General features: G+C 48.3%; 24 non-coding genes and 3 pseudogenes across 24 annotated transcripts; 3 read left to right on the top strand and 24 right to left on the bottom strand.

The window, feature by feature from the left end:
- Positions 1-1,813: 1,813 nt before the first annotated feature.
- LOC135026686 (U1 spliceosomal RNA) lies at positions 1,814-1,977 on the top strand. Its single transcript, XR_010223282.1, has one exon. It is a non-coding gene; the product is annotated as a U1 spliceosomal RNA (small nuclear RNA).
- A 152-nt stretch (positions 1,978-2,129) lies between these two features.
- Positions 2,130-2,292, top strand: LOC135026543 (U1 spliceosomal RNA). The gene has a single exon (XR_010223158.1). It is a non-coding gene; the product is annotated as a U1 spliceosomal RNA (small nuclear RNA).
- Positions 2,293-2,947: 655 nt separating this feature from the next.
- On the top strand, positions 2,948-3,110 carry LOC135026471 (U1 spliceosomal RNA). Its single transcript, XR_010223088.1, has one exon. It is a non-coding gene; the product is annotated as a U1 spliceosomal RNA (small nuclear RNA).
- Positions 3,111-12,581: 9,471 nt separating this feature from the next.
- LOC135026516 (U1 spliceosomal RNA) lies at positions 12,582-12,744 on the bottom strand. The gene has a single exon (XR_010223133.1). It is a non-coding gene; the product is annotated as a U1 spliceosomal RNA (small nuclear RNA).
- Positions 12,745-12,896: 152 nt separating this feature from the next.
- On the bottom strand, positions 12,897-13,060 carry LOC135026665 (U1 spliceosomal RNA). Its single transcript, XR_010223262.1, has one exon. It is a non-coding gene; the product is annotated as a U1 spliceosomal RNA (small nuclear RNA).
- Positions 13,061-13,734: 674 nt separating this feature from the next.
- On the bottom strand, positions 13,735-13,897 carry LOC135026515 (U1 spliceosomal RNA). The gene has a single exon (XR_010223132.1). It is a non-coding gene; the product is annotated as a U1 spliceosomal RNA (small nuclear RNA).
- Positions 13,898-14,049: 152 nt separating this feature from the next.
- Positions 14,050-14,213, bottom strand: LOC135026460 (U1 spliceosomal RNA). Its single transcript, XR_010223077.1, has one exon. It is a non-coding gene; the product is annotated as a U1 spliceosomal RNA (small nuclear RNA).
- A 694-nt stretch (positions 14,214-14,907) lies between these two features.
- LOC135026591 (U1 spliceosomal RNA) lies at positions 14,908-15,048 on the bottom strand (annotated as a pseudogene).
- Positions 15,049-15,200: 152 nt separating this feature from the next.
- LOC135026491 (U1 spliceosomal RNA) lies at positions 15,201-15,364 on the bottom strand. Its single transcript, XR_010223109.1, has one exon. It is a non-coding gene; the product is annotated as a U1 spliceosomal RNA (small nuclear RNA).
- Positions 15,365-16,038: 674 nt separating this feature from the next.
- Positions 16,039-16,201, bottom strand: LOC135026537 (U1 spliceosomal RNA). The gene has a single exon (XR_010223152.1). It is a non-coding gene; the product is annotated as a U1 spliceosomal RNA (small nuclear RNA).
- Positions 16,202-16,353: 152 nt separating this feature from the next.
- On the bottom strand, positions 16,354-16,517 carry LOC135026495 (U1 spliceosomal RNA). The gene has a single exon (XR_010223112.1). It is a non-coding gene; the product is annotated as a U1 spliceosomal RNA (small nuclear RNA).
- A 670-nt stretch (positions 16,518-17,187) lies between these two features.
- Positions 17,188-17,350, bottom strand: LOC135026603 (U1 spliceosomal RNA). Its single transcript, XR_010223203.1, has one exon. It is a non-coding gene; the product is annotated as a U1 spliceosomal RNA (small nuclear RNA).
- A 152-nt stretch (positions 17,351-17,502) lies between these two features.
- On the bottom strand, positions 17,503-17,666 carry LOC135026604 (U1 spliceosomal RNA). The gene has a single exon (XR_010223204.1). It is a non-coding gene; the product is annotated as a U1 spliceosomal RNA (small nuclear RNA).
- A 671-nt stretch (positions 17,667-18,337) lies between these two features.
- On the bottom strand, positions 18,338-18,501 carry LOC135026541 (U1 spliceosomal RNA). Its single transcript, XR_010223156.1, has one exon. It is a non-coding gene; the product is annotated as a U1 spliceosomal RNA (small nuclear RNA).
- Positions 18,502-18,653: 152 nt separating this feature from the next.
- On the bottom strand, positions 18,654-18,817 carry LOC135026489 (U1 spliceosomal RNA). Its single transcript, XR_010223107.1, has one exon. It is a non-coding gene; the product is annotated as a U1 spliceosomal RNA (small nuclear RNA).
- Positions 18,818-19,511: 694 nt separating this feature from the next.
- LOC135026559 (U1 spliceosomal RNA) lies at positions 19,512-19,653 on the bottom strand (annotated as a pseudogene).
- Positions 19,654-19,805: 152 nt separating this feature from the next.
- Positions 19,806-19,969, bottom strand: LOC135026545 (U1 spliceosomal RNA). Its single transcript, XR_010223160.1, has one exon. It is a non-coding gene; the product is annotated as a U1 spliceosomal RNA (small nuclear RNA).
- Positions 19,970-20,584: 615 nt separating this feature from the next.
- LOC135026546 (U1 spliceosomal RNA) lies at positions 20,585-20,747 on the bottom strand. The gene has a single exon (XR_010223161.1). It is a non-coding gene; the product is annotated as a U1 spliceosomal RNA (small nuclear RNA).
- A 153-nt stretch (positions 20,748-20,900) lies between these two features.
- On the bottom strand, positions 20,901-21,064 carry LOC135026503 (U1 spliceosomal RNA). Its single transcript, XR_010223120.1, has one exon. It is a non-coding gene; the product is annotated as a U1 spliceosomal RNA (small nuclear RNA).
- A 683-nt stretch (positions 21,065-21,747) lies between these two features.
- LOC135026576 (U1 spliceosomal RNA) lies at positions 21,748-21,899 on the bottom strand (annotated as a pseudogene).
- A 152-nt stretch (positions 21,900-22,051) lies between these two features.
- LOC135026659 (U1 spliceosomal RNA) lies at positions 22,052-22,215 on the bottom strand. The gene has a single exon (XR_010223256.1). It is a non-coding gene; the product is annotated as a U1 spliceosomal RNA (small nuclear RNA).
- A 669-nt stretch (positions 22,216-22,884) lies between these two features.
- On the bottom strand, positions 22,885-23,047 carry LOC135026557 (U1 spliceosomal RNA). The gene has a single exon (XR_010223172.1). It is a non-coding gene; the product is annotated as a U1 spliceosomal RNA (small nuclear RNA).
- Positions 23,048-23,199: 152 nt separating this feature from the next.
- On the bottom strand, positions 23,200-23,363 carry LOC135026687 (U1 spliceosomal RNA). Its single transcript, XR_010223283.1, has one exon. It is a non-coding gene; the product is annotated as a U1 spliceosomal RNA (small nuclear RNA).
- A 615-nt stretch (positions 23,364-23,978) lies between these two features.
- LOC135026544 (U1 spliceosomal RNA) lies at positions 23,979-24,141 on the bottom strand. The gene has a single exon (XR_010223159.1). It is a non-coding gene; the product is annotated as a U1 spliceosomal RNA (small nuclear RNA).
- Positions 24,142-24,293: 152 nt separating this feature from the next.
- Positions 24,294-24,457, bottom strand: LOC135026492 (U1 spliceosomal RNA). The gene has a single exon (XR_010223110.1). It is a non-coding gene; the product is annotated as a U1 spliceosomal RNA (small nuclear RNA).
- A 672-nt stretch (positions 24,458-25,129) lies between these two features.
- LOC135026565 (U1 spliceosomal RNA) lies at positions 25,130-25,292 on the bottom strand. Its single transcript, XR_010223179.1, has one exon. It is a non-coding gene; the product is annotated as a U1 spliceosomal RNA (small nuclear RNA).
- Positions 25,293-25,444: 152 nt separating this feature from the next.
- LOC135026650 (U1 spliceosomal RNA) lies at positions 25,445-25,608 on the bottom strand. Its single transcript, XR_010223247.1, has one exon. It is a non-coding gene; the product is annotated as a U1 spliceosomal RNA (small nuclear RNA).
- Positions 25,609-26,077: the final 469 nt, after the last annotated feature.

Below are 26,077 nucleotides of genomic sequence, written 5' to 3'. Positions count from 1 at the left end.
CTTTTGCAAAGTGTCGCGGTGGCGCAATCAGTTAGTGTGTAAGGCTATTAACCAAAAGGTTGGTGGTTCAATCCCACCCAGGGACTTAATTGACCTTGTTATCAGATTTTGGTGATCTTTAAGTAGACAAGTCAAAATTTCAAACCCCCTGTTATGGTGTAGGGTACCTGGCCTTCTCTGATGTAATCAGAGTTAGATTTGATTCAGTGATTTTATAAAAACAGCTAGGAAGCACAATTTAGCAGTGGGTTGCAGAGAAAAAGAAAAATGCTGGCAGAAAAATCCAATTGAGTGATTAAACAGCTCTTCATTTTCTGGCTTTATTTTTATGCTAACTAATTTGTTCTCTGAAAAGTGTCCACAAAGCCAAGTATCTGATTAACATATTTGTAGGGATGGTTTTTCACCTATTACTAAATTAAACTTGCTTCATTGGAAAGGCAGCAAGATGCATCCTCATTTCAATATCTACTGAAATAATACAGGTTGACACCAGGAAACATTAACGCCACTGCATCCTTGCTGCTTTCTCATGTGGAAGTCTGTTTAATGTGAAAACAAGGTGATATCTAATTAGCACACAGGTAAGGAATTAAGAAAATCTTTATTTAAGGGTGAAGATGTTTCTCACAAAATCGTTGCCCCAATGCATCATTGAAATTCAAGCTGGAAAGATGATTTTAATATATCACTTGTACATTTTGTATTGCCCTTCTGGTGACAATGTAGTTTGTTTTTGTCAATTACCATTTTAATAATAGGGTAAAGAAAATTAAGTGGATTTTTGAAAGAAAACAATACTGTCAATATACTATTAAAACAAATTAAAATGGTAAAAGTTATTGTACTTTAAGTAAAAATAAAAGCTAAAATATCAATCCCAGTTTTGGATTACTTTAATGAACAACAAAAAAATGCATATAGCAAAGGATAGTTTCAATCTGCCTACCTCTGGGTTATGGACCCAGCATGCTTCCATTGCAGTACTCTGCTGCACATGTAAGTGCAAGAGATCCTGAAGCACTCACTCATCATGCGAAAGTACCAATGTGTTTCTTCATTGGTTGCTGGAAGAAACATCTTACAAACACTCTCCAGATTATTGACTTTTTAAAGTTTTTCTAGGAAACATTCTAGATGAATGCTTATTAGTCTTTGTCAGTATATACTTTTTGCAAAGTGTCTCTGTGGCGCAATCGGTTAGTGTGTTCAGCTAACCCTTGTGCACTATCCTGACTTCTCCTCCTGTCTGCTTACTTTGTGCCTTCCAATGCACAATGCAAACTACAGGTAGTGCTGCAGGGCCCACACCCTTTTACTTGCCTTACGGAGCAGCTCTGGAGCTGTTTCAGTGCCAAGCTGCTGTAAGAAATAAGCTTGAATGCTTCAGAGGCTGGGGCATTGTCAACATGAGCCCCACACCAAAGGAGGGTGGAGGTGTTTAATGCGAACTAGGGGTCATCCAAGCGCCGCAAAAGGCCGCCATACCCTGCACGCCCCTTTTCTCTTTTCATATGCAGATGAGGATTGAAGCCAACTTTGACCCACTGCTTGGATGACATCACCATATGCAAATCCATCTGCTGCAGGCCTTCCCCCCGGAATGCTTGCACTAGTTGTTGCATTTGGTTTGTTGTTTGGGGGTGCTTCAGTATTAGGCAGCCTTCTGCCCTCCCATGTTCATCTGAAAATATGTGTTCTCCCTGCAGTTGTTGTCCCCAGATGAGAGTTCCCTTGTGCTGCCTCAGTTGAATCTCCTTTACTTGACAGAGATGTGCCTGAGCAGCGGCCCTCCCCAGCCCTATCCCAAATCATACTTATTTTGCATAGGAGATACCATGGTCATGAAGATTGTTCTCCCAGGGTGAGGTTCATTCATTGCATTTTGGGTATGCTGACCCCTGTGATTTCCCCAAATGTGGGTAACTCGACTGCATTATTTGTGGTAGTGGGGGACTGTGTTTGTGTTTTCCTCTGGTCAGCTCTGGTAAAAGTCAGATTTCTTTGTTTCAGATCTTCCTCTAGCCTTGTTCTTCTTTCGAGAGTTCCCTTGTGCTTCCTCAGTTGGATCTCCTTCAGTTGACAGGGCGGTGCCCGAGCAGCGACCCTCCCCAGCTCAAGCCCAACTCCTACTTACCTGCCAGGTGAGATACTATGATCATGAAGGTGCTTCTTCCAGGGCAAGGCTTACCCATTGCACTCTGGGTGTGCTGCCCCTGCGATTTCCCCAAATGTGGGAAACTTGACTGCATAATTTGTGTTTCCCCTGGTCGGCTCTCGTATAATTCAGATCTCTTTGTCTCAGGTCTCTCTCCAGCCTAGTTTGCTGTCTGTTTCCACTTCTTTTTTCTTGAGCCCCTCCCTTTTATACCCTTGTGCACTATCCTGACTTCTCCTCCTGTCTGCTTACTTTGTGCCTTCCAATGCACAATGCAAACTACACACCCTTTTACTTGCCTTACAGAGCAGCTCTGGAGCTGTTACAGTGCCAAGCTGCTGTAAGAAATCAGCTTGAATGCTTCAGGGGCTGGGGCATTGTCAACATGAGCCCCACACCGAAGGAGGGTGGGGGTGTTTAATGCGAACTAAGGGTCATCCAAGCGCCGCAAAAGGCCGCCATGCCCTGCATGCCCCTTTTCTCTTTTCATATGCAGATGAGGGTTCCAGCCAACTTTGGCCCACTGCTTGGATGACATCACCGTATGCAAATCCGTCTTCTGCAGAACTTCCCCCAGGAATGCTTGTACTAGTTGTTGCATTTGGTTTGTTGTTTGGGGGTGCTTCAGTATTAGGCAGCCTTCTGCCCTCCCATGTTCATCTGAAAATATGTGTTCTCCCTGCAGTTGTTGTCCCCAGATGAGAGTTCCCTTGTGCTGCCTCAGTTGAATCTCCTATACTTGACAGAGATGTGCCTGAGCAGCGGCCCTCCCCAGCCCTATCCCAAATCATACTTATTTTGCATAGGCGATACCATGGTCATGAAGATTGTTCTCCCAGGGTGAGGTTCATTCATTGCATTCTGGGTATGCTGACCCCTGTGATTTCCAAAATGTGGGAAACTCGACTGCATTATTTGTGGTAGTGGGGGACTGTGTTTGTGCTTTCCTCTGGTCAGCTCTGGTAAAAGTCAGATTTCTTTGTCTCAGATCTTCCTCTAGCCTTGTTCTTCTTTCGAGAGTTCCCTTGTGCTGCCTCAGTTGGATCTCCTTCACTTCACAGGGGGTGCCCGAGCAGCAATCCTCCACAGCTCTGGCCCAACTCCTACTTACCTGCCAGGTGAGATACTATGATCTTCACTGTTAGGGCAATCAGGATGTGGAATTCCCTGCCAGGGAAGGTGGTAATGGCGGACTCTGTAATTGGATTTAAAAAAGGAATGGATACATTTCTGAATGAAAAAGCTATCCAAGTTTATAATACTTAAAATATCAACATGGTTAATCCGGGGGTAACATGAGTTGTAGTAGCTAACTAGTCATAATACATTATTAAGCAAGTATGTAGAATCATCACAACTTAAAACAGGTTGAACACGATGGGCAATTTGCCTCTATTCAACCTCAAAAACTATGTTACTATATGTTACTATATTACTATGTTACTGTAGTATACAGAACACCACAATGCAATGAGCAGTGATAGTGAGCACTGATGAGGATACTAGAACTGACACTGAGCAGCAAGATGCAGCACTGGACTATTAGTAATGTACTGTAGTATGCTGAGCACAACAATGCAGCACAAGACAATGAGCAGTGATACTGAGCACTGATGAGGATACTACTGAGAACTGACACTGAGCAGGAGAGACACACTACTAGTATTACTGAGCAGCAATAAGTATCCACTGATACTGAGCACTGATATTGAGATTTCCACTGAGAGAACATAGCCACGTCCTCTCCGCTCTCTCTTCAATGCACGAGTAAAAATGGCGGCAACGCGCAGCTCTTTATATGGAATCCGAATCTCGCGAGAATCCGACAGCGGGATGATGACATTTTCCCTTGTTCATAGAATTTGGGAGTCATTTTGATCCCAAAGTATTATTAACCTCAATAACCATAATTTCCACTCATTTTCAGTCTATTCTTAACACCTTACACCTCACAATATTATTTTTAGTCCTAAAATTTGCACCGAGGTCGCTGGATGACTAAGCTCAGCGACCCAAGTGGCCGACACAAACACCTGGCCCATCTAGGAGTGGCACTGCAGTGTCACGCAGGATAGCCCTTCCAAAAAACACTCCCCAAACAGCACATGACGCAAAGAAAAAAAGAGGCGCAATGAGGTAGCTGTGTGACTAAGCTCAGCGACCCAAGTGGCCGACACAAACACCTGGCCCATCTAGGAGTGGCACTGCAGTGTCACGCAGGATGGCCCTTCCAAAAAACACTCCCCAAACAGCACATGACGCAAAGAAAAAAAGAGGCGCAATGAGGTAGCTGTGTGACTAAGCTCAGCGACCCAAGTGGCCGACACAAACACCTGGCCCATCTAGGAGTGGCACTGCAGTGTCACGCAGGATGGCCCTTCCAAAAACACTCCCCAAACAGCACATGACGCAAAGAAAAAAAGAGGCGCAATGAGGTAGCTGTGTGACTAAGCTCAGCGACCCAAGTGGCCGACACAAACACCTGGCCCATCTAGGAGTGGCACTGCAGTGTCACGCAGGATGGCCCTTCCAAAAAACACTCCCCAAACAGCACATGACGCAAAGAAAAAAAGAGGCGCAATGAGGTAGCTGTGTGACTAAGCTCAGCGACCCAAGTGGCCGACACAAACACCTGGCCCATCTAGGAGTGTCACTGCAGTGTCACGCAGGATGGCCCTTCCAAAAAACACTCCCCAAACAGCACATGACGCAAAGAAAAAAAGAGGCGCAATGAGGTAGCTGTGTGACTAAGCTCAGCGACCCAAGTGGCCGACACAAACACCTGGCCCATCTAGGAGTGGCACTGCAGTGTCACGCAGGATGGCCCTTCCAAAAAACACTCCCCAAACAGCACATGACGCAAAGAAAAATGAAAGAAAAAAGAGGTGCAAGATGGAATTGTCCTTGGGCACTCCCACCCACCCTTATGTTGTATAAACAGGACATGCACACTTTAACCAACCCATCATTTCAGTGACAGGGTCTGCCACACGACTGTGACTGAAATGACGGGTTGGTTTGGACCCCCACCAAAAAAGAAGCAATTAATCTCTCCTTGCACAAACTGGCTCTACAGAGGCAAGATGTCCACCTCATCATCATCCTCCGATTCATCACCGTGTACATCCCCCTCCTCACAGATTATCAATTCGTCCCCACTGGAATCTACCATCTCAGCTCCCTGTGTACTTTGTGGAGGCAATTGCTGCTGGTCAATGTCTCCACGGAGCAATTGATTATAATTCATTTTAATGAACATCATCTTCTCCACATTTTCTGGAAGTAACCTCGTACGCCGATTGCTGACAAGGTGAGCGGCGGCACTAAACACTCTTTCGGAGTACTACTTGTGGGAGGGCAACTTAGGTAGAATAAAGCCAGTTTGTCCAAGGGCCTCCAAATTGCCTCTTTTTCCTGCCAGTATACGTACGGACTGTCTGACGTGCCTACTTGGATGCGGTCACTCATATAATCCTCCACCATTCTTTCAATGGTGAGAGAATCATATGCAGTGACAGTAGACGTCATGTCCGTAATCGTTGGCAGGTCCTTCAGTCCGGACCAGATGTCAGCATCAGCAGTCGCTCCAGACTGCCCTGCATCACCGCCAGCGGGTGGGCTCGGAATTCTGAGCCTTTTCCTCGCACCCCCAATTGCGGGAGAATGTGAAGGAGGAGCTGTTGACCGATCAAGTTCCACTTGACTTGATAATTTTCTCACCAGCAGGTCTTTGAACCCCTGCAGACTTGTGTCTGCCGGAAAGAGAGATACAACGTAGGTTTTAAATCTAGGATCGAGCACGGTGGCCAAAATGTAGTGCTCTGATTTCAACAGATTGACCACCCGTGAATCCTGGTTAAGCGAATGAAGGGCTCCATCCACAAGTCCCACATGCCTAGCGGAATCGCTCTGTCTTAGCTCCTCCTTCAATGTCTCCAGCTTCTTCTGCAAAAGCCTGATGACGGGAATGACCTGACTCAGGCTGGCAGTGTCTGAACTGACTTCACGTGTGGCAAGTTCAAAAGGTTGCAGAACCTTGCACAACGTTGAAATCATTCTCCACTGCGCTTGAGACAGGTGCATTCCACCTCCTATATCGTGGTCAGATGTATAGGCTTGAATGGCCTTTTGCTGCTCCTCCATCCTCTGAAGCATATAGAGGGTTGAATTCCACCTCGTTACCACTTCTTGCTTCAGATGATGGCAGGGCAGGTTCAGGCGTTTTTGGTGTTGCTCCAGTCTTCTGTACGTGGTGCCTGTACGCCGAAAGTGTCCCGCAATTCTTCTGGCCACCGACAGCATCTCTTGCACACCCCTGTCGTTTTTTAAATAATTCTGCACCACCAAATTCAAGGTATGTGCAAAACATGGGACGTGCTGGAATTTGCCCAGATATAATGCACGCACAATATTGCTGGCGTTGTCCGATGCCACAAATCCACAGGAGAGTCCAATTGGGGTAAGCCATTCTGCGATGATCTTCCTCAGTTGCCGTAAGAGGTTTTCAGCTGTGTGCGTATTCTGGAAAGCGGTGATACAAAGCGTAGCCTGCCTAGGAAAGAGTTGGCGTTTGCGAGATGCTGCTACTGGTGCCGCCGCTGCTGTTCTTGCGGCGGGAGTCAATACATCTACCCAGTGGGCTGTCACAGTCATATAGTCCTGAGTCTGCCCTGCCCCATTTGTCCACATGTCCGTGGTTAAGTGGACATTGGGTACAACTGCATTTTTTAGGACACTGGTGAGTCTTTTTCTGAGGTCTGTGTACATTTTCGGTATCGCCTGCCTAGAGAAATGGAACCTAGATGGTATTTGGTACCGGGGACACAGTACCTCAATCAAGTCTATAGTTGGCTCTGAAGTAATGATGGATACCGGAACCACGTTTCTCACCGCCCAGGATGCCAAGGCCTCAGTTATCCGCTTTGCAGCAGGATGACTGCTGTGATATTTCATCTTCCTTGCAAAGGACTGTTGGACAGTCAATTGCTTGGTGGAAGTAGTAAAAGTGGTCTTACGACTTCCCCTCTGGGATGACCATCGACTCCCAGCAGCAACAACAGCAGCGCCAGCAGCAGTAGGCGTTACACTCAAGGATGCATCGGAGGAATCCCAGGCAGGAGAGAACTCGTCAGAATTGCCAGTGACATGGCCTGCAGGACTATTGGCATTCCTGGGGAAGGAGGAAATTGACACTGAGGGAGTTGGTGGGGTGGTTTGCGTGAGCTTGGTTACAAGAGGAAGGGATTTACTGGTCAGTGGACTGCTTCCGCTGTCGCCCAAAGTTTTTGAACTTGTCACTGACTTATGATGAATGCGCTGCAGGTGACGTATAAGGGAGGATGTTCCGAGGTGGTTAACGTCCTTACCCCTACTTATTACAGCTTGACAAAGGCAACACACGGCTTGACACCTGTTGTTCGCATTTCTGTTGAAATACTTCCACACCGAAGAGCAGTTTTTTTTGGTATTTTCACCAGGCATGTCAATGGCCATATTCCTCCCACGGACAACAGGTGTCTCCCCGGGTGCCTGACTTAAACAAACCACCTCACCTCCCCAGCGCCAGCAACACCCATATCCTCCTCATCCTGGTGTACTTCAACACTGACATCTTCAATCTGACTATCAGGAACTGGACTGCGGGTGCTCCTTCCAGCACTTGCAGGGGGTGTGCAAATGGTGGAAGGTGCATGCTCTTCACGTCCAGTGTTGGGAAGGTCAGGCATCGCAACCGACACAATTGGACTCTCCTTGTGGATTTGTGATTTTGAAGAACGCACAGTTCTTTGCTGTGCTTTTGCCAGCTTAAGTCTTTTCATTTTTCTAGCGAGAGGCTGAGTGCTTCCATCCTCATGTGAAGCTGAACCACTAGCCATGAACATAGGCCAGGGCCTCAGCCGTTCCTTGCCACTCCGTGTGGTAAATGGCATATTGGCAAGTTTACGCTTCTCCTCCGACGATTTTTATTTAGATTTTTGAGTCCTTTTTTTTACTGATCTTTTGTGTTTTGAATTTTACATGCTCTGTACTATGACATTGGGCATCGGCCTCGGCAGACGACGTTGATGGAATTTCATCGTCTCGGCCATGACTAGTGGCAGCAGCTTCAGCACGAGGTGGAAGTGGATCTTGATCTTTCCCTATTTTTGGAACCTCAACATTTTTGTTCTCCATATTTTAATAGGCACAACTAAAAGGCACCTCAGGTAAACAATGGAGATGGATGGATACTAGTATACTTATGGATGACGAGTGACTGACGACACAGAGGTAGCTACAGCCGTGGACTACCGTACTGCGTCTGCTAGTATAGAGATGATAATTAATGATATAAAAAAAATATATATATAACTACTGTAGGTATATATTATATAATGACGGACCTGGTGGACACTGTCAGCAGACTGCTAAACTACTAGTATGATGAAGATAGAAAAAAAAACCCCACCACAGGTAGGTAGGTATACAATTATGGACGAGCACTGACGACACAGAGATAGCCACAGCCGTGGCCTACCGTACTGCGTCTGCTAGTATAGAGATGATAATTAATGATATAAAAAAAATATATATAACTACTGTAGGTATATATAATGTAATGACGGACCTGGTGGACACTGTCAGCAGACTGCTAAACTACTAGTATGAAGAAGATAGAAAAAAAACTTCACCACAGGTAGGTATACAATTATGGACGAGTGACGACACAGAGGTAGGTACAGCCGTGGACTACCGTACTGCGTCTGCTAGTATAGATAATATACTAAATATATTACTACTGTAGGTATATAATATAATGACGGACCTGGTGGACACTGTCAGCAGACTCCTAAACTACTAGTATGAAGAAGATAGAAAAAAAAACCCACCACAGGTAGGTAGGTATACAATTATGGACGAGCACTGACGACACAGAGATAGCCACAGCCGTGGCCTACCGTACTGTGTCTGCTAGCATAGATAATATACTAAATATATTACTACTGTAGGTATATAATATAATGACGGACCTGGTGGACACTGTCAGCAGACTGCTAAACTACTAGTATGAAGAAGATAGAAAAAAAAACCCCACCACAGGTAGGTATACAATTATGGACGAGTGACGACACAGAGGTAGGTACAGCCGTGGACTACAGTACTGCGTCTGCTAGTATAGATAATATACTAAATATATTACTACTGTAGGTATATAATATAATGACGGACCTGGTGGACACTGTCAGCAGACTCCTAAACTACTAGTATGAAGAAGATAGAAAAAAAAACCCCACCACAGTTAGGTATACAATTATGGACGAGTGACGACACAGAGGTAGGTACAGCCGTGGACTACCGTACTGCGTCTGCTAGTATAGATAATATACTAAATATATTACTACTGTAGGTATATAATATAATGACGGACCTGGTGGACACTGTCAGCAGACTCCTAAACTACTAGTATGAAGAAGATAGAAAAAAAACACCCCACCACAGGTAGGTATACAATTATGGACGAGCACTGACGACACAGAGATAGCCACAGCCGTGGACTACCGTACTGCGTCTGCTAGTATAGATAATATAATAAATATATTACTACTGTAGGTATATAATATAATGATGGACCTGGTGGACACTGTCAGCAGACTCCTAAACTACTAGTATGAAGAAGATAGAAAAAAAAAAACCACCACAGGTAGGTAGGTATACAATTATGGACGAGCACTGACGACACAGAGATAGCCACAGCCGTGGACTACCGTACTGCGTCTGCTAATATAGAGATGATAAAGATGATAGAGATGAAAAAAAAATATAACACTACTGCAGGTAAATATTTATATAATATAATGTATGACCGACCTGCTGGACACTGTCAGCAGAATGCGTTTATAGAATAAAAAAAAAAAAACACCACAGGAGTGTTTAACTTTTTCAGGCAGACAATATACTGGTGGTCACACTGGCAGCAAAAGTGTGCACTGTACTCCTGCTATAACTGCTCCCCAGTCTCCCCCACAATTAAGCTGTGTGAGCAGTGAGCACTCAGCACAGTCAGATATACATAGATGATATATCATGCAGCACACTGAGGCTGAGCACATATATGGTATGTGTATCGTTTTTTTTCAGGCAGAGAACGGATTATAAATAATAAAACTGGTGGTCACTATCAGCAAAACTCTGCACTACTGAGTACTCCTGACAAGTTCAACTGCTCCCCAAATTAGTAGTAAATCAAATGTCACTCGTCTCTATCTTCTAATCTAAACGGAGAGGACGCCAGCCACGTCCTCTCCCTATCAATCTCAATGCACGTGTGAAAATGGCGGCGACGCGCGGCTCCTTATATAGAATCCGAGTCTCGTGAGAATCCGACAGCGGGATGATGACGTTCGGGCGCGCTCGGGATAACCGAGCAAGGCGGGAGGATCCGAGTCTGCTCGGACCCGTGCAAAAAAGGGTGAAGTTCGGGCGGGTTCGGATTCCGAGGAACCGAACCCGCTCATCTCTAATGGCCACCCAGCATGACGCCTCCCTTCTTGACCATGCTGTAATTGCAGTCGCACTGCAGTTCAGCGTGATCATAAAAAATGGTGTAGCCTCCTGCTGGTGCAGACTGTATGTGCGCGCAGGAAGCCGCCTCCATTTTTGTGATCACAGCGGCTGAATGTGATGTAATACAGCCGCTGTGACCACGCCCCCTGTGTCTCCTCCATTGCAGACCCCATTTTGAAGCATTGCCCCCGCACCGCTCCATCCCTGACTTGGAAATGGAGTGTTGCTGACCCCCCTCTCCCCCCCTGCCCCGATTGACAGGCAGAGGCGATCGCATTCTCTGCGGGGTGCCGCAGAAAATGCAGGCACATGCGTATGCTCTTAGCAATTTTTGCAGTTGGATCGCTTATTGTGATTGCAATCCAACCTGAATCAGGCCCTATTACCTATCACAATGCGCTGCGGGCAGTACAAAATTGGTTTAATATAGGAGAAAAACCCCCAGACCTGTGCTCCTTAACTGTACCTGGTGGCTAGTGGAGCGGCTGCCCAGTAATCAGTGTCCACGCCAGTGCGCACACGGTCCACCCCCTACGGCCACGCTCCCCTTCATCAGCGGCCTTGTGATCCGGAAGGGCGGTGTGTGTGTGACTGACCTTAGGAAGAAACCGGAGCCTCCGCTGCAGTGACCCAGCAACCAGGGCACGGGAGTATACAGCGCCGCTGGGAGTGATGAAGCTGCAGTAAAGATGTCTATTAGACCTAGCCTGCTGCAGCCCTTGTAGATTCTCATAAAACAAGTTCTTCTTTTCTTGTCAAAATTAATAGCTAAGAATAGGCTGCCTGAGGCAGGCCCCTGTTAAGTGGCCTGCTACTGAAGGCACCAACTGCAAACTGAGCTCCCTGTTCATGGAAGCGGGGTTATAGAGGAGAATGCACTGAGCTTCTTGGGAACAGTCAAAAGCTTTGAGCCGGTTGGTGCCTCAGATCAAGATCCTACTCTACACCCCAATGTGAATCCTTGTGGAGTCCAGTGTACCCCACAGAAGAAATTAATGTGTCACACCCATTGGCAGCAACCTTAGAATAGCTGCTGACGGGCACAATTGAGAAAGGAAGGGGGGGGGGGACATTTGAATCCAACACATAGATGCAATTCAAATATGTAATTTGTACCTTCCTATTTTAAAATATAATGGATGAACCTCACCCTGTGAGAACAATCTTCATGATCAAGAGATCTCATATGCAAAATAAGTATGAGTTGGGATAGGGCTGGGGAGGGTGGCTGCTCGGGCAGCCCCTCCCCCGTCAAGTTAAGGAGATTCAACTGAGGAAGCACAAGGGAACTTTCGTCTGGGGACAACAACTGCAGGGAGACCACATCTTTTCAGATGAACATGGGAGGGCGGAAGGCTGCCTAATACTGAAGCACCATCAAATATCAAACCATATGCAACAACTAGTACAAGCATTCCTGGGGGAAGGTATGCAGAAGACGGATTTGCATACGGTGATGTCATCCAAGCAGTGGGCCAAAGTTGGCTGGAACCCTCATCTGCATATGAAAAGAGAAAAGGGGCATGCAGGGCATGGCGGCCTTTTGCGGTGCTTGGATGACCCTTAGTTCGCATTAAACACCCCCACCCTCCTTTTGTGTGGGGCTCATGTTGGCTCTGCCCCAGCCCCTGAAGCATTCAAGCTGATTTCTTGCAGCAGCTGGGCACTGTAACAGCTCCAGAGCTGCTCTGTAAGGCAACTAAAAGGGTGTGGGCCCTGCAGCACTACCTGTAGTTCGCATTGTGCGTTTGAAGGCACAAAGTAAGCAGACAGGAGGATAAGTCAGGATAGTGCGCAAGGGCATAGAAGGGAGCGGCTCAAGAAAAGAGAAGTGGAAACAGACAGCAAACTAGGCTGGAGAGAGACCTGAGACAAAGAGATCTGAATTATACGAGAGCCGACCAGGGGAAACACAAATTATGCAGTCAAGTTTCCCACATTTGGGGAAATCGCAGGGGCAGCACACCCAGAGTGCAATGGGTGAGCCTTGCCCTGGGAGAAGCACCTTCATGATCATAGTATCTCACCTGGCAGGTAAGTAGGAGTTGGGCTAGAGCTGGGGAGGGTCGCTGCTCGGGTACCCCCCTGTAAAGTGAAGGAGATCCAACTGAGGCAGCACAAGGGAACTCTCGAAAGAAGAACAAGGCTAGAGGAAAATCTGAGACAAAGAAATCTGACTTTTACCAGAGCTGACCAGAGGAAAGCACAAACACAGTCCCCCACTACCAAAAATAATGCAGTCAAGTTTCCCACATTTGGGGAAATCACAGGGGTCAGCATACCCAAAATGCAATGAATGAACCTCACCCTGGGAGAACAATCTTCATGACCATGGTATCTCCTATGCAAAATAAGTATGATTTGGAATAGGGCTGGGGAGGGCCGCTGCTCAGGCACATCTCTGTCAAGTAAAGGAGATTCAACTGAGGCAGCACAAGGGAACTCTCATCTGGGGACAACAACTGCAGGGAGAACACATATTTTCAGATGAACATGGGAGGGCAGAAGGCTGCCTAATACTGAAGCACCCCCAAACAACAAACCAAATGCAACAACTAGTGCAAGCATTCCTGGGGGAAGTTCTGCAGAAGACGGATTTGCATACGGTGATGTCATCCAAGCAGTGGGTCAAAGTTGGCTTCAACCCTCATCTGCATATGAAAAGAGAAAAGGGGCGTGCAGGGCTTGGCGGCCTTTTGCGGTGCTTGGATGACCCCTAGTTCGCATTAAACTCCTCCACCCTCCTTTGGTGTGGGGCTCATGTTGGCCATGCCCCATCCCCTGAAGCATTCAAGCTGATTTCTTGCAGCAGCTGGGCACTGTAACAGCTCCAGAGCTGCTCTGTAAGGCAAGTAAAAGGGTGTGGGCCCTGCAGCACTACCTGTAGTTTGCATTGTGCATTGGAAGGCACAAAGTAAGCAGACGGGAGGAGAAGTCAGGATAGTGCACAAGGGTATAGAAGGGAGCGGCTAAAGAAAAGAGAAGTGGAAACAGACAGCAAACTAGGCTGGAGAGAGACCTGAGACAAAGAGATCTGAATTATACGAGAGCCGACCAGGGGAAACACAAATTATGCAGTCAAGTTTCCCACATTTGGGGAAATCGCAGGGGCAGCACACCCAGAGTGCAATGGGTGAGCCTTGCCCTGGGAGAAGCACCTTCATGATCATAGTATCTCACCTGGCAGGTAAGTAGGAGTTGGGCTAGAGCTGGGGAGGGTCGCTGCTCGGGCACCCCCCTGTCAAGTGAAGGAGATCCAACTGAGGCAGCACAAGGGAACTCTTGAAAGAAGAACAAGGCTAGAGGAAGATCTGAAACAAAGAAATCTGACTTTTACCAGAGCTGACCAGAGGAAAACACAAACACAGTCCCCCACTACCACAAATAAAGCAGTCGAGTTTCCCACATTTGGGGAAATCACAGGGGTCAGCATACCCAGAATGCAATGAATGAACCTCACCCTGGGAGAATAATCTTCATGACCATGGTATCTCCTATGCAAAATAAGTATGATTTGGGATAGAGCTGGGGAGGGCCGCTGCTCAGGCACATCTCTGTCAAGTAAAGGAGATTCAACTGAGGCAGCACAAGGGAACTCTCATCTGGGGATAACAACTGCAGGGAGAACACATATTTTCAGATGAACATGGAGGGCAGAAGGCTGCCTAATACTGAAGCACCCCCAAACAACAAACCAAATGCAACAACTAGTGCAAGCATTCCTGGGGGAAGGCCTGCCGCAGATGGATTTGCATATGGTGATGTCATCCAAGCAGTGGGTCAAAGTTGGCTTCAACCCTCGTCTGCATATGAAAAGAGAAAAGGGGCGTGCAGGGCATGGTGGCCTTTTGCGGCGCTTGGCTGACCCCTAGTTTGCATTAAACACCTCCACCCTCCTTCGGTGTGGGGCTCATGTTGGCTATGCCCCAGCCCCTGAAGCATTCAAGCTGATTTCTTGCAGCAGCTGGGCACTGTAACAGCTCCAGAGCTGCTCTGTAAGGCAAGTAAAAGGGTGTGGGCCCTGCAGCACTACCTGTAGTTTGCATTGTGCATTGGAAGGCACAAAGTAAGCAGACGGGAGGAGAAGTCAGGATAGTGCACAAGGGTATAGATGGGAGGGGCTCAAGAAAAAAGAAGTGGAAACAGACAGCAAACTAGGCTGGAGAGAGACCTGAGACAAAGAGATCTAAATTATACGAGAGCCGACCAGGGGAAACACAAATTATGCAGTCAAGTTTCCCACATTTCGGGAAATCGCAGGGGCAGCACACCCAGAGTGCAATGGTGGGCCTTGCCCTGGGAGAAGCACCTTCATGATCATAGTATCTCACCTGGCAGGTAAGTAGGAGTTGGGCTAGAGCTGGGGAGGGTCGCTGCTCGGGCACCCCCCTGTCAAGTGAAGGAGATCCAACTGAGGCAGCACAAGGGAACTCTCGAAAGAAGAACAAGGCTAGAGGAAGATCTGAAACAAAGAAATCTGACTTTTACCAGAGCTGACCAGAGGAAAATACAAACACAGTCCCCCACTACCACAAATAAAGCAGTCGCGTTTCCCACATTTGGGGAAATCACAGAGGTCAGCATACCCAGAATGCAATGAATGAACCTCACCCTGGGAGAATAATCTTCATGACCATGGTATCTCCTATGCAAAATAAGTATGATTTGGGATAGAGCTGGGGAGGGCCGCTGCTCAGGCACATCTCTGTATAGTTAAGGAGATTCAACTGAGGCAGCACAAGGGAACTCTCATCTGGGGACAACAACTGCAGGGAGAACACATATTTTCAGATGAACATGGGAGGGCAGAAGGCTGCCTAATACTGAAGCACCCCCAAACAACAAACCAAATGCAACAACTAGTGCAAGCATTCCTGGGGGAAGGCCTGCCGCAGATGGATTTGCATATGGTGATGTCATCCAAGCAGTGGGTCAAAGTTGGCTTCAACCCTCGTCTGCATATGAAAACAGAAAAGGGGCGTGCAGGGCATGGTGGCCTTTTGCGGCGCTTGTCTGACCCCTTGTTTGCATTAAACACCTCCACCCTCCTTCGGTGTGGGGCTCATGTTGGCTATGCCCCAGCCCTTGAAGCATTCAAGCTGATTTCTTGCAGGAGCTGGGCACTGTAACAGCTCCAGAGCTGCTCTGTAAGGCAAGTAAAAGGGTGTGGGCCCTGCAGCACTACCTGTAGTTTGCATTGTGCATTGGAAGGCACAAAGTAAGCAGACGGGAGGAGAAGTCAGGATAGTGCACAAGGGTATAGAAGGGAGCGGCTGAAGAAAAGAGAAGTGGAAACAGACAGCAAACTAGGCTGGAGAGAGACCTGAGACAAAGAGATCTGAATTATACGAGAGCCGACCAGGGGAAACACAAATTATGCAGTCAAGTTTCCCACATTTGGGGAAATCGCAGGAGCAGCACACCCAGAGTACAATGGGTGAGCCTTGCCCTGGGAGAAGCACCTTCATGATCATAGTATCTCACCTGGCAGGTAAGTAGGAGTTGGGCTAGAGCTGGGGAGGGTCGCTGCTCGTGTACCCCCCTGTAAAGTGAAGGAGATCAAACTGAGGCAGCACAAGGGAACTCTCGAAAGAAGAACAAGGCTAAAGGAAAATCTGAGACAAAGAAATCTGACTTTTACCAGAGCTGACCAGAGGAAAGCACAAACACAGTCTCCCACTACCACAAATAATGCAGTCAAGTTTCCCACATTTGGGGAAATCACAGCGGTCAGCATACCCAAAATGCAATGAATGAACCTCACCCTGGGAGAAAAATCTTCATGACCATGGTATCTCCTATGCAAAATAAGTATGATTTGGAATAGGGCTGGGGAGGGCCGCTGCTCATGCACATCTCTGTCAAGTAAAGGAGATTCAACTGAGGCAGCACAAGGGAACTCTCATCTTGGGACAACAACTGCAGGGAGAACATATATTTTCAGATGAACATGGGAGGGCAGAAGGCTGCCTAATACTGAAGCACCCCCAAACAACAAACCAAATGCAACAATTAGTGCAAGCATTCCTGGGGGAAGGCCTGCCACAGATGGATTTGCATATGGTGATGTCATCCAAGCAGTGGGTCAAAGTTGGCTTCAACCCTCGTCTGCATATGAAAATAAAAAAGGGGTGTGCAGGGCATGGCGGCCTTTTGCGGCGCTTGGATGACCCCTAGTTCGCATTAAACACCTCCACCCTCCTTCGGTGTGGGGCTCATGTTGGCTATGCCCCAGCCCCTGAAGCATTCAAGCTGATTTCTTGCAGCAGCTGGGCACTGTAACAGCTCCAGAGCTGCTCTGTAAAGCAAGTAAAAGGGTGTGGGCCCTGCAGCACTACCTGTAGTTTGCATTGTGCGTTGGAAGGCACAAAGTAAGCAGACGGGGAAGTCAGGATAGTGCACAAGGGCATAGAAGGGAGCGGCTCAAGAAAAGAGAAGTGGAAACAGACAGCAAACTAGGCTGGAGAGAGACCTGAGACAAAGAGATCTGAATTATACGAGAGCCGACCAGAGGAAACACAAATTATGTAATCAAGTGTCCCACATTTGGGGAAATCTTAGGAGCAGCACACCCAGAGTGCATTGGGTGAGCCTTGCCCTGGGAGAAGCACCTTCCTGATCATAGTATCTCACCTGGCAGGTAAGTAGGAGTTGGGCTAGAGCTGGGGAGGGTCGCTGTTCGGGCACCCCCCTGCCAAGTGAAGGAGATCCATCTGAGGCAGCACAAGGAAACTCTCGAAAAAAGAACAAGGCTAGAGGAAGATCTGAGACAAAGAAATCTGACTTTTACCAGAGCTGACCAGAGGAAAGCACAAACACAGTCCCCCACTACCACAAATAATGCAGTCGAGTTTCCCACATTTGGGGAAATCACAGGGGTCAGCATACCCAGAATGCAATGAATGAACCTCACCCTGGGAGAACAATCTTCATGATAATGGTATCTCCTATGCAAAATAAGTATGATTTGGGATAGGGCTGGGGAGGGCCGCTGCTCAGGCACATCTCTGTCAAGTAAAGGAGATTCAACTGAGGCAGCACAAGGGAACTCTCATCTGGGGACAACAACAGCAGGGAGAACACATATTTTCAGATGAAAATGGGAGAGCAGAAGGCTGCCTAATACTGAAGCACCCCCAAACAACAAACCAAATGCAACAACTAGTACAAGCATTCCTGGGAAAAGGTCTGCAGAAGACGGATTTGCATACGGTGATGTCATCCAAGCAGTGGGCCAAGGTTGGCTGGAACCCTCATCTGCATATGAAAAGAGAAAAGGGTTATGCAGGGCATGGCGGCCTTTTGCGGTGCTTGGATGACCCTTAGTTCGCATTAAACACCTCCACCCTCCGTCGGTGTGGGGCTCATGTTGGCTATGCCCCAGCCCCTGAAGCATTCAAGCTGATTTCTTGCAGCAGCTGGGCACTGTAACAGCTCCAGAGCTGCTCTGTAAGGCAAGTAAAAGGGTGTTGGCCCTGCAGCACTACCTGTAGTTTGCATTGTGCGTTGGAAGGCACAAAATAAGCAGACAGGAGAAGTCAGGAGAGTGCACAAGGGCATAGAAGGCAGGGGCTCAAGAAAAGAGAAGTGGAAACAGACAGCAAACTAGGCTAAAGAGAGACCTGAGACAAAGAGATCTGAATTATACGAGTAGCCGACCAGAGGAAACACAAATTATGCAATCAAGTGTCCCACATTTGGGGAAATCGTAGGAGCAGCACACCCAGAGTGCAATGGGTGAGCCTTGCCCTGGGAGAAGCACCTTCCTGATCATAGTATCTCACCTGGCAGGTAAGTAGGAGTTGGGCTTGAGCTGGGGAGGGTCGCTGCTCGGGCACCCCCCTGTCAAGTGAAGGAGATCCAACTGAAGCAGCACAAGGAAACTCTCAAAAAGAGAACAAGGCTAGAGGAAGATCTGAGACAAAGAAATCTGACTTTTACCAGAGCTGACCAGAGGAAAGCACAAACACAGTCCCCCACTACCACAAATAATGCAGTCGAGTTTCCCACATTTGGGGAAATCACAGGGGTCAGCATACCCAGAATGCAATGAATGAACCTCACCCTGGGAGAACAATCTTCATGACCATGGTATCTCCTATGCAAAATAAGTATGATTTGGGATAGGGCTGGGGAGGGCCGCTGCTCAGGCACATCTCTGTCAAGTAAAGGAGATTCAACTGAGGCAGCACAAGGGAACTCTCATCTGGGGACAACAACTGCAGGGAGAACACATATTTTCAGATGAACATGGGAGAGCAGAAGGCTGCCTAATACTGAAGCACCCCAAACAACAAACCAAATGCAACAAATAGTACAAGCATTCCTGGGGGAAGGTCTGCAGAAGACGGATTTGCATACGGTGATGTCATCCAAGCAGTGGGCCAAAGTTGGCTGGAACCCTCATCTGCATATGAAAAGAGAAAAGGGGTATGCAGGGCATGGCGGCCTTTTGCGGCGCTTGGATGACCCTTAGTTCGCATTAAACACCTCCACCCTCCGTCGGTGTGGGGCTCATGTTGGCTATGCCCCAGCCCCTGAAGCATTCAAGCTGATTTCTTGCAGCAGCTGGGCACTGTAACAGCTCCAGAGCTGCTCTGAAAGGCAAGTAAAAGGGTGTGGGCCCTGCAGCACTACCTGTAGTTTGCATTGTGCGTTGGAAGGCACAAAGTAAGCAGACAGGAGGAGAAGTCAAGAGAGTCCACAAGGGTATAGAAGGGAGGGGCTCAAGAAAAAAGAAGTGGAAACAGACAGCAAACTAGGCTGGAGAGAGACCTGAGACAAAGAGATCTGAATTATATGAGAGCCGACCAGGGGAAACACAAATTATGCAGTCAAGTTTCCCACATTTGGGGAAATCGCAGGGGCAGCACACCCAGAGTGCAATGGGTGAGCCTTGCCCTGGGAGAAGCACCTACATGATCATAGTATCTCACCTGGCAGGTAAGTAGGAGTTGGGCTAGAGCTGGGGAGGGTCGCTGCTCGGGCACCCCCCTGTCAAGTGAAGGAGATCCAACTGAGGCAACACAAGGGAACTCTCGAAAGAAGAACAAGGCTAGAGGAAGATCTGAGACAAAGAAATCTGACTTTTACCAGAGCTGACCAGAGGAAAGCACAAACACAGTCCCCCACTACCACAAATAATGCAGTTGAGTTTCCCACATTTGGGGAAATCACAGGGGTCAGCATACCCAGAATGCAATGAATGAACCTAACCCTGGGAGAACAATCTTCATGACCATGGTATCTCCTATGCAAAATAAGTATGATTTGGGATAGGGCTGGGGAGGGCCGCTGCTCAGGCACATCTCTGTCAAGTAAAGGAGATTCAACTGAGGCAGCACAAGGGAACTCTCATCTGGGGACAACAACTGCAGGGAGAACACATATTTTCAGATGAACATGGGAGGGCAGAAGGCTGCCTAATACTGAAGCACCCCCAAACAACAAACCAAATGCAACAACTAGTAAAAGCATTCCTGGGAGAAGGTCTGCAGAAGACGGATTTGCATACGGTGATGTCATCCAAGCAGTGGGCCAAAGTTGGCTGGAACCCTCATCTGCATATGCAAAGAAAAAAGGGTTATGCAGGGCATGGCGGCCTTTTGCGGTGCTTGGATGACCCCTAGTTCGCATTAAACACCTCCATTCTCCTTCGGTGTGGGGCTCATGTTGGCTATGCCCCAGCCCCTGAAGTATTCAAGCTGATTTCTTGCAGCAGCTGGGCACTGTAACAGCTCCAGAGCTGCTCTGTAAGGCAAGTAAAAGGGTGTGGGCCCTGCAGCACTACCTGTAGTTTGCATTGTGCATTGGAAGGCACTTAAGAAAAGAGAAGTGGAAACAGACAGCAAACTAGGCTGGAGAGAGACCTGAGACAAAGAGATCTGAATTATACGAGAGCCGACCAGGGGAAACACAAATTATGCAGTCAAGTTTCCCACATTTGGGGAAATCGCAGGAGCAGCACACCCAGAGTGCAATGGGTGAGCCTTGCCCTGGGAGAAGCACCTACGTGATCATAGTATCTCACCTGGCAGGTAAGTAGAAGTTGGGCTAGAGCTGGGGAGGGTCGCTGCTCGGGTACCCCCCCTGTCAAGTGAAGGAGATCCAACTGAGGCAGCACAAGGGAATTCTCGAAAGAAGAACAAGGCTAGAGGAAGATCTGAGACAAAGAAATCTGACTTTTACCAGAGCTGACCAGAGGAAAACACAAACACAGTCCCCCACTACCACAAATAATGCTGTCGAGTTTCCCACATTTGGGGAAATCACAGGGGTCAGCATACCCAGAATGCAATGAATGAACCTCATACTGGGAGAATAATCTTCATGACCATGGTCTCTCCTATGCAAAATAAGTATGATTTGGGATAGGGCTGGGGAGGGCCGCTGCTCAGGCACATCTCTGTCAAGTAAAGGAGATTCAACTGAGGCAGCATAAAGGAACTCTCATCTGGGGACAACAACTGCAGGGAGAACACATATTTTCAGATGAACATGGGAGGGCAGAAGGCTGCCTAATACTGAAGCACCCCCAAACAACAAACCAAATGCAACAACTAGTGCAAGCATTCCTGGGGGAAGGCCTGCAGCAGATGGATTTGCATATGGTGATGTCATCCAAAGCAGTGGGTCAAAGTTGGCTTCAACCCTCGTCTTTATATGAAAAGAGAAAAGGGGCGTGCAGGGCATGGCGGCCTTTTGCGGCGCTTGGATGACCCCTAGTTCGCATTAAACACCTCCACCCTCCTTCGGTGTGGGGCTCATGTTGGCTATGCCCCAGCCCCTGAAGCATTCAAGCTGATTTCTTGCATTAGCTGGGCACTGTAACTGCTCCAGAGCTGCTCTGTACGGCAAGTAAAAGGGTGTGGGCCCTGCAGCACTACCTGTAGTTTGCATTGTGCATTGGAAGGCACAAAGTAAGCAGACGGGAGAAGTAAGGATAGTGCGCAAGGCCATAGAATGGAGCGGCTTAAGAAAAGAGAAGTGGAAACAGACAGCAAACTAGGCTGGAGAGAGACCTGAGACAAAGAGATCTGAATTATACCAGAGCCGATCAGGGGAAACACAAATTATGCAGTCAAGTTTCCCACATTTGGGGAAATCGCAGGGGCAGCACATCCAGAGTGCAATGGGTGAGCCTTGCCCTGGGAGAAGCACCTTCATGATTATAGCATCTCACCTGGCAGGTAAGTAGAAGTTGGGCTAGAGCTGGGGAGAGTCGCTGCACGGGCACCCCCCTGTCAAGTGAAGGAGATCCAACTGAGGCAGCACAAGGGAACTCTCGAAAGAAGAACAAGGCTAGAGGAAGATCTGAAACAAAGAAATCTGACTTTTACCAGAGCTGACCAGAGGAAAGCACAAACACAGTCCCCCACTACCACAAATAATGCAGTTGAGTTTCCCACATTTGGGGAAATCACAGGGGTCAGCATACCCAGAATGCAATGAATGAACCTCACCCTGGGAGAACAATCTTCAAGACCATGGTCTCTCCTATGCAAAATAAGTATGATTTGGGATAGGGCTGGGGAGGGCCGCTGCTCAGGCACATCTCTGTCAAGTAAAGGAGATTCAACTGAGGCAGCACAAGGGAACTCTCATCTGGGGACAACAACTGCAGGGAGAACACATATTTTCAGATGAACATGGGAGGGCAGAAGGCTGCCTAATACTGAAGCACCCCCAAACAACAAACCAAATGCAACAACTAGTGCAAGCATTCCTGGGGGAAGGCCTGCAGCAGATAGATTTGCATATGGTGATGCCATCCAAGCAGTGGGTCAGTTGGCTTCAACCCTCGTCTGCATATGAAAAGAGAAAAGGGGCGTGCAGGGCATGGCGGCCTTTTGCGGCGCTTGGATGACCCCTAGTTCGCATTACACACCTCCACCCTCCTTCGGTGTGGGGCTCATGTTGGCTATGCCCCAGCCCCTGAAGCATTCAAGCTGATTTCTTGCAGCAGCTGGGCACTGTAACTGCTCCAGAGCTGCTCTGTAAGGCAAGTAAAAGGGTGTGGGCCCTGCAGCACTACCTGTAGTTTGCATTGTGCGTTGGAAGGCACGAAGTAAGCAGACGGGAGAAGTCAGGATAGTGCGCAAGGGCATAGAACGGAGCGGCTCAAGAAAAGAGAAGTGGAAACAGACAGCAAACTAGGCTGGAGAGAGACCTGAGACAAAGAGATCTGAATTATACGAGAGATGACCAAGGGAAACACAAATTATGCAGTCAAGTTTCCCACATTTGGGGAAATCGCAGGGGCAGCACAACCAGAGTGCAATGGGTGAGCCTTGCCCTGGGAGAAGCACCTTCATGATCATAGTATCTCACCTGGCAGGTAAGTAGGAGTTGGGCTAGAGCTGGGGAGGGTCACTGCTCGGGCACCCCCCTCTCAAGTGAAAGAGATCCAACTGAGGCAGCACAAGGGAACTCTCGAAAGAAGAACAAGGCTAGAGGAAGATCTGATATAAAGAAATCTGATTTTTACCAGAGCTGACCAGAGGAAAGCACAAACACAGTCCCCCACTACCACAAATAATGCAGTCGAGTTTCCCACATTTGGGGAAATCACAGGGGTCAGCATACCCAAAATGCAATGAATGAACCTCACCCTCGGAGAACAATCTTCATGAAAATGGTATCTCCTATGCAAAATAAGTATGATTTGGGATAGGGCTGGGGAGGGCCGCTGCTCAGGCACATCTCTGTCAAGTAAAGGAGATTCAACTGAGGCAGCACAAGGGAACTCCCATCTGGGGACAACAACTGCAGGGAGAACACATATTTTCAGATGAACATGGGAGGGCAGAAGGCTGCCTAATACTGAAGCACCCCCAAACAACAAACCAAATGCAACAACTAGTACAAGCATTCCTGGGGGAAGTTCTGCAGAAGACGGATTTGCATACGGTGATGTCATCCAAGCAGTGGGCCAAAGTTGGCTGGAACCCTCATCTGCATATGAAAAGAGAAAAGGGGTATGCAGGGCATGGCGGCCTTTTGCGGCGCTTGGATGACCCTTAGTTCACATTAAACACCCCCACCCTCCTTCGGTGTGGGGCTCATGTTTGCTATGCCCCAGCCCCTGAAGCATTCAAGCTGATTTCTTGCAGCAGCTGGGCACTGTAACAGCTCCAGAGCTGCTCTGTACGGCAAGTAAAAGGGTGTGGGCCCTGCAGCACTACCTGTAGTTTGCATTGTGCATTGGAAGGCACTTAAGAAAAGAGAAGTGGAAACAGACAGCAAACTAGGCTGGAGAGAGACCTGAGACAAAGAGATCTGAATTATACGAGAGCCGACCAGGGGAAACACAAATTATGCAGTCAAGTTTCCCACATTTGGGGAAATCGCAGGAGCAGCACACCCAGAGTGCAATGGGTGAGCCTTGCCCTGGGAGAAGCACCTACGTGATCATAGTATCTCACCTGGCAGGTAAGTAGGAGTTGGGCTAGAGCTGGGGAGGGTCGCTGCTCGGATACCCCCCTGTCAAGTGAAGGAGATCCAACTGAGGCAGCACAAGGGAATTCTCGAAAGAAGAACAAGGCTAGAGGAAGATCTGAGACAAAGAAATCTGACTTTTACCAGAGCTGACCAGAGGAAAACACAAACACAGTCCCCCACTACCACAAATAATGCTGTCGAGTTTCCCACATTTGGGGAAATCACAGGGGTCAGCATACCCAGAATGCAATGAATGAACCTCACACTGGGAGAATAATCTTCATGACCATGGTATCTCCTATGCAAAATAAGTATGATTTGGGATAGGGCTGCGGAGGGCCGCTGCTCAGGCACATCTCTTTCAAGTAAAGGAGATTCAACTGAGGCAGCATAAGGGAACTCTCATCTGGGGACAACAACTGCAGGGAGAACACATATTTTCAGATGAACATGGGAGGGCAGAAGGCTGCCTAATACTGAAGCACCCCCAAACAACAAACCAAATGCAACAACTAGTGCAAGCATTCCTGGGGGAAGGCCTGCAGCAGATGGATTTGCATATGGTGATGTCATCCAAAGCAGTGGGTCAAAGTTGGCTTCAACCCTCGTCTGCATATGAAAAGAGAAAAGGGGCGTGCAGGGCATGGCGGCCTTTTGCGGCGCTTGGATGACCCCTAGTTCGCATTAAACACCTCCACCCTCCTTCGGTGTGGGGCTCATGTTGGCTATGCCCCAGCCCCTGAAGCATTCAAGCTGATTTCTTGCAGTAGCTGGGCACTGTAACTGCTCCAGAGCTGCTCTGTACGGCAAGTAAAAGGGTGTGGGCCCTGCAGCACTACCTGTAGTTTGCATTGTGCATTGGAAGGCACAAAGTAAGCAGACGGGAGAAGTAAGGATAGTGCGCAAGGCCATAGAATGGAGCGGCTTAAGAAAAGAGAAGTGGAAACAGACAGCAAACTAGGCTGGAGAGAGACCTGAGACAAAGAGATCTGAATTATACGAGAGCCGACCAGGGGAAACACAAATTATGCAGTCAAGTTTCCCACATTTGGGGAAATCGCAGGGGCAGCACATCCAGAGTGCAATGGGTGAGCCTTGCCCTGGGAGAAGCACCTTCATGATTATAGTATCTCACCTGGCAGGTAAGTAGAAGTTGGGCTAGAGCTGGGGAGAGTCGCTGCACGGGCACCCCCCTGTCAAGTGAAGGAGATCCAACTGAGGCAGCACAAGGGAACTCTCGAAAGAAGAACAAGGCTAGAGGAAGATCTGAAACAAAGAAATCTGACTTTTACCAGAGCTGACCAGAGGAAAGCACAAACACAGTCCCCCACTACCACAAATAATGCAGTTGAGTTTCCCACATTTGGGGAAATCACAGGGGTCAGCATACCCAGAATGCAATGAATGAACCTCACCCTGGGAGAACAATCTTCAAGACCATGGTCTCTCCTATGCAAAATAAGTATGATTTGGGATAGGGCTGGGGAGGGCCGCTGCTCAGGCACATCTCTTTCAAGTAAAGGAGATTCAACTGAGGCAGCACAAGGGAACTCTCATCTGGGGACAACAACTGCAGGGAGAACACATATTTTCAGATGAACATGGGAGGGCAGAAGGCTGCCTAATACTGAAGCACCCCCAAACAACTAACCAAATGCAACAACCAGTGCAAGCATTCCTGGGGGAAGGCCTGCAGCAGATGGATTTGCATATGGTGATGCCATCCAAGCAGTGGGTCAAAGTTGGCTTCAACCCTCGTCTGCATATGAAAAGAGAAAAGGGGCGTGCAGGGCATGGCGGCCTTTTGCGGCGCTTGGATGACCCCTAGTTCGCATTACACACCTCCACCCTCCTTCGGTGTGGGGCTCATGTTGGCTATGCCCCAGCCCCTGAAGCATTCAAGCTGATTTCTTGCAGCAGCTGGGCACTGTAACT

The sequence above is a fragment of the Pseudophryne corroboree genome, unplaced genomic scaffold (genome assembly GCF_028390025.1).
Source record: "Pseudophryne corroboree isolate aPseCor3 unplaced genomic scaffold, aPseCor3.hap2 scaffold_445, whole genome shotgun sequence".
In the NCBI taxonomy this organism is placed as follows: Eukaryota; Metazoa; Chordata; class Amphibia; order Anura; family Myobatrachidae; genus Pseudophryne; species Pseudophryne corroboree.
Note: the sequence above shows the minus strand (reverse complement) of the source record. Positions and strands in the feature narration are given on the sequence as shown.